This window comes from Crocodylus siamensis, chromosome 15 (assembly GCF_052110815.1).
Source record: "Crocodylus siamensis isolate JL-2025a chromosome 15, ASM5211081v1, whole genome shotgun sequence".
Lineage (NCBI taxonomy): Eukaryota > Metazoa > Chordata > Crocodylia > Crocodylidae > Crocodylus > Crocodylus siamensis.
Window position 1 is genome coordinate 10,920,823 of NC_143409.1, and position 6,000 is coordinate 10,926,822.

A 6,000-nucleotide genomic window follows, 5' to 3' on the forward strand; every position below is an offset into this window, starting at 1 on the left:
CCTTCTCTTGCAAAGTCTGAAGAGATCTAGGTCCCACAGTCTCTCCTCGTAGGACCATACGAGTGGCCTCCTCTGAACCGTCTTAGGGTTATCCACATCCTTCTTGAAGTGTGGCACCCAAAACTGGATGCAGCACTCCAACTGCAGCCTGACCAGTGCCACATAAAGGGGAAGCATCACCTCCCTGGACCTGTTTGTCATGCATCTGCTAATGCATGATAAAGTGGAGTTAGCCTTACTGATCATTTCGTCACACTGATGAGTACAAGGATTTCAAATAGAAATCCATTATAGTATCAAAAACAGTTTGTTCTGCTGTGGTCTCCGATTCTTCCTTGCAACAGAAGAATTGCTTTATTGTTTGTCTGGATGTACAGCACAGCAGACAGAAGTTAATCTCCATGAATATTACAGGAATCTTTTTTTTTTTTTTAAAACTTGGCTGTCACTTGTATTTTACTTGATGTTTTTGTCTTGAGTCATAAGTTTGCAAAATTAAGAAAATAACCACTCCCAATTTAAAAAAGAAACAAACCAAAAATCCCTTTCAATCAATTCTTCTAAGACATATTTTTAATGGTAATAAGAGATTCTGTTTCTGGAAACATTTAGTAATGCCAGCAAATTACCTAGGCATAAATAAGCATGGATTTCTGGTAAAGCAGTGCATCTACATAGTTAATCCCAATATAATGGCAATGATGCAAGACAGATCTGCATTTCAACAGAGAGGTAGTATCATAACAAGGACAGGCACATCTGAGCTGACTCCAAACCATTTGGCTCAAAGAAATTTAGCAGTTCAGATGCAGTAGTGTGGACTCCAGAACAGGGCAGCTGCCTGCGAGAGAAACAGGGTTTCCTGCAGGCCTGCCACAGCAGTAAGTTTGGGCTTGCCTACCCATGCTGTGGTCACACCTACCACGCATAACACAGACAAAAACCTGTAACTTGCTGGTTTCCCAAATATAAAACCAGGCCATCGATTTTATTTTTTAGATGTTTTCCTTCAGTAAAGTTTTCTTTGGTACTGGGCACTGATAAAAATGTGACCTTTCAAAAAAAAAAAAACCCTAGAGAGTAACTATTGGACATGATTCAGATATTTGTAAAAATATTGTTAGGGGCCAAACATGCAAAGCAGTCCTTATCCAAAGCAATGAAGGCAGCATTGGAAGGTAGGCCTGCCTAGGGAATACAGGTTCAAATCCTGGATCAACAGTTCCCAATTTGTGGCCCTTAAAGCCACAGTAAATTTTGATTTTTGCCAATAAAAGTTTGGTTTTAAGCATACATCATGGTCCAAGAGAAATGCTGAAGGCTGATGATGGTAGTTCACTCATCTAAGAATTTTGGGAAAGTAGGTCCTAGATTATTTTTTTTAAAAAAAAGGAAGGATAATATAGTACAGCCTGAAAAAAATAGTTTATTTTATATTACTTTGAATGTGAATAAATGAAACTACTGTTGCGTAAGGTCAATTTTTTATCAGATTCTCTTCCTAAGGCTTCTGCACTTAAATCCCACCCTAGAAACACGTGTTCACAGGCCTAGTCCCACGAAGAATGTCCCCATATATGAGATGTCCGCAGTTCAGGGGGCCAATGAAATCCCCAATTCCAAAATCCACAGATTCTCCAGATCAGAGGTTTTATTTCAGTTCCACTGATTTTAAACAACGTCTATGCAATTATATTATATAACAGCAGCAAACATGGGTGGATCTAAGGTGGGGTGCAGATGTTGTGTTGCATCATCACATGCAACATAACATTTTTTCCTCCGGGTAAAAGAAACTAGAAGCTTGACTACTAATGGCTAGAGGCCTAGGGTTATATTGTCCCATTTAAGATCAAAGGAAAAACAGATATGATTTCATCAGAATGTGCATTAATTTGCTATATCTACATGATGTATTAAAAACATGCTAAACCAGGGAAAAAATCATCAAGAGTTGTTGTTACTTTAGTCCTGAAGTCATCAGAATTAAACGTACATCTCTTTCAGATACATAAAGAGAAAATCAGCTCCCTGTGCATCCCTTGCTTCACAGAAATTTATTTTCTCAGGTGAGTTAATGATTTTAGATTGGACAGTCGCAGGTCTGTAAAATAGAAGGTGGATTACCAGAAGCAGCTAACACAGCAGCTAATTGCAAAAGAAAGAATAACTTGGTTAGTTGAACATTAAGGCTATTAAAAAGGAAAGAGGGTCATTACCACCTGTGGAATGAAGAATTTAGATGGAATCAGGTTGATTACCATGAGCCATGAAGTCAGTTAACTCGCTTGCTGCTGCCATTGCCAGACAGTTTACTTTAAACCTTGGGGGTGGTACACTGCACCCCCTTGCATCCACCCCTGGCACCAAATAGGAGGAAAACGGGATGGTGGAAGAGGTGGCAGGACACACCAGCCCAAGCACGAGAAAACCAGGGGCAGCTTTCCAATCAAAACAAGAAAGAAGCAGTTTATGAGTGTTGAAGCATGTTTTATCCTCTGGTAAACCAAGCAGTCTTGAATAAAAGAGGGCTAACCAGACTACCACAAAGCAACTACCAAGAAAGAGAGAGTGTAACTACACTTGGCACGGATGGAAAAGAACCCAGAGACGGCAGTAGCAAACGTCCATGGCTACAATGCTACCAGCTGCCCACCCTCTAAGGCAAAGATAAGCATACAGTGGGCACATCTGCATGTGTGCTTTAATGTGCAGTAGCCTATTTTACTGCACATTAAAGCATTTCATAAAACACCGTGCAAATCTGCTACTGTGTACTCAAATAGTCTGCTGTACATTAAGCATTGCTAAAAAAGTATGTGCTCTTCCTAGGGTGCATTAGGGCAGCTGAACGCACATTTTAATACCTCACGTTGGCGGTACTCAATTTAATGTGCATTAGGAAAAGTGCATTCAAGTGCCTGTGTAAATGTGCCCGGTATATCTGCTCATGTGAGGTTTTGCCTGCATCCTGAAAATAGGACATGCTAAACTTGTGTGGCAAGCTAAGCTCAGGTTGCCACACAAGGCTGAGCTGTAGAGACTGATAAATCCTGACAAACAACTAAGCAAACAGTAGCTCAAACCACGCTGAAGTTGTCGAGGCTTAAAGGTTGTTCCCACCCTCCCACCACCTCCTGTCCTTAGCGCAGCTTTCAAATGCCATGTACAAAGTTACTTTTTAGAGGAGGACAGGGGAAGGTCAGGCAGGGTGGAATGACTGTATTACAGACAAAGGGCATTGCTTCTCTCAAACTTCTGTTCATACCCAGGCTGTACTGAGGACAAAGTTCCCCAGATCCCAAAGGCAATGGCAAGTTCCCATTGTTTTTAACCTTCAAACCCCAAAGCAGCAATCTTATGTCTTGTCCAAACAAGTACATTTGATGTAATTGTGTGCCAAGTACGGGAAATTTCGTCAGTTCAATTATTGGAAACCGGTTGCTTATATTGCCAAATGTGAAAGGCACTGGAAAAAACCTAACACTGACTGTATTCCAGGTAGAGCGATAATTACTTTGACTGCCCGGAGAGGCAATGCTACTAATCCTCTCTCAACGCACGGTTCATTGGTTCAAAGGGGAAGATTTTTAAGTACCGCTTAGGTGGCAAACTTTTACTGATAGTGAGAGACATGAGGGATTTAAGTTACATTTGTGCTTTCTCTAGACAGGTTAATCACCAGCGTCTTGTCTTAACATGAAGATCCTACAGCTTCTCTCTCACCATAAAATAAAATAAAATAAAATTTTAGACACCAGAAATGTTTTGAGGGTCCTGGGTGAGGAGGGGGGAAATGATCCCCACCCCGCTTATATTCCAAGTGTTATTAATTCTCACAGGTCTTGAAAATATTAAGGGCTATTGCACTTACATTCACAGCCCATTTTAATGTCTTCTAACATGAACTTTCTTGTACTAATTGCCCTAAAATGAAAAACAACAGCGGCAGCACAACTCATTTATGCACTTTGACACCCAGGCCACCCATTCATACTGATATCAGATTCTCAGAGAGGAAAAAAGTCACCCAAGGCAGGTATCTCACAAATACACTGCAATATAACATAAACAGCCAAGGCAGACATATCTATTTCCTGCAGGAAATTGCCTTACTACACACAGGATTCAATAAGCAATTGGCATTAATTAAAATAAGGGCACCCCTAACTCCCCTGACTTCAGTGTTACATTGAGGACGTATCTGAAAAAAGTTAAGCCATTTCTATTGAGGAGGGGTAGAGAAAGATTCAGAAAATGACAGTCTTTTGATGGCTCGTTTTTGGGGAGGCTTTTGGGTTTTAACTGGAGAAACAGCACTCGTGCCACTAAATATGCTTTGAAAACAACTTTGTTCTTGCATATACTTGTGCCAAAACTTCTATTTGTATGCAAACTAGGCCTGACGTGAACCAAAAGCGCCACTTCCAAACACACACGCAACACCCATGTTATTTCACGCGCTTTGCTCTTGCGGACGAGGACTTTTGCCACGCGCCCGTGGGAATTTTCGCTCGCGTCACCAGTACCAGCAACATGGTCCGTGGCCCAGCTGAGAAACAATCGGGCATCTCTAAGAGCTTCAAACCAGAGCGCTGAACGGCACAAGAAGCCAAGCTTCATCCCAGGGTCCCTCAGGCGGGCGCCCACCGCGCAGCAAAACACGGGCCGCGTTCAGGGAGCGGCGGAAAGGTGGGTTTCCCCCCAGCCCCATACAAACGCCCTTCCAGTATTTTTCTCTGGGAAAGCCGGACCTGGCAGCTCGGGCGCGGGACAAGTCGGGCGCTCAACCCCGCGCCTGGGCTGAGATGCGGTGAAGCTGCCAGGCCTTGCTGGCACCCGGTTACGCCTCAGCCCACGGGAGGAAGAGAAAGCAGGCAGCGGGGCTCGCTGCATGTACCCAGCAAAGCGTGCGGAGCTCCGCCGCCCGGCCGGCCGGCCCGCCTCACACGGGTCGCAGCCTTCAGCACCTGCAGGCTTGACAAGAGCCCGCGGGGCGTGGGGAGGACGCGGGGGGGGGCCGACGGCACCTGCCGGGAAGAGGCCGGCACCCACCACCCCGCGGCGCCCCCATCCCCATCCCCATCCCCATCCCCATCCCTACCTGCAGCCGCGTCCCGCCGAGCCTGCCCTGGCCCCGCCGGAGCTGACCTTCCCTCAGCGCCGCGCCGCGCCGCGCCGCGGGCAGGGAAGGGACCGCCCGGGCGGCCCCGGGGAGGAGCCTGCGCGCGCCGCCCGCCCGGAAGCCTGCCCCGAGCGAGCGCGGGCCCGGGCCGGAGCCGGGCCCGGGGCCGCCGCGGGACGGCGTCACCCCCCTCGCGCCGCCGGGTTGGGACTCGATCGCTCCTGCTCGCGGCGCTGCTGTTAGCCTCGGCTCCTCGTGTTGTTGCTCTTATTTTCTTGCTGGTGCTGGTCTTCTGACTCGTGTTACTGTTCCGGCTGCTGCTGCTATGAGTACTGCTACTGCTCTTCTGGCAGCTGCTGTTCCTACTGCTACTGTCACTCCTGCTGTTGTTGCCATCACTATTACTGCTGTGGTTGTTGCTGTTAATATTATTGCTGCTGTTGTGATTGTTATGAATAGTGTTATTCCTAGGATTATTAATGTGGGGGTGATTATCACTATTACTGCTGTGGCTGTTACTGTTAACAGCAGCGATAATATTAATAGTAACGACCACAGCAGCAATAGTGATAATCACCCCCGCATTAACAATCCGAGGAGTAATAGTAATAATAACCATCACAACAGCAGCAATAGTGATAATCACCCCCGCATTAACAATCCGAGGAGTAATAGTAATAATAACCATCACAACAGCAGCAATAGTGATAATCACCCCCACATTAATAACCCGAGGAGTAATAGTAATAATAACCATCACAACAGCAGCAATAATATTAATAGTAACGACCACAGCAGCAATAGTGATAATCACCCCCACATTAATAATCCGGGGAATAATAGTAATAATAACAATCACAACAGCAGCAATAATA

General features: G+C 45.4%; 1 protein-coding gene across 3 annotated transcripts in view; it reads right to left on the reverse strand.

The window, feature by feature from the left end:
* MCTP2 (multiple C2 and transmembrane domain containing 2) overlaps window positions 1-5,418 on the reverse strand; it is a 172,715-nt gene extending 167,297 nt beyond the window's left edge. For all 3 annotated transcript variants that reach the window (XM_090028968.1, XM_090028966.1, XM_090028969.1), the window contains exon 1: window positions 5,105-5,418. The gene's annotated coding sequence lies outside the window, so the exon portion shown is untranslated. The remainder of the gene's footprint in view (window positions 1-5,104) is intronic.
* Window positions 5,419-6,000: the final 582 nt, after the last annotated feature.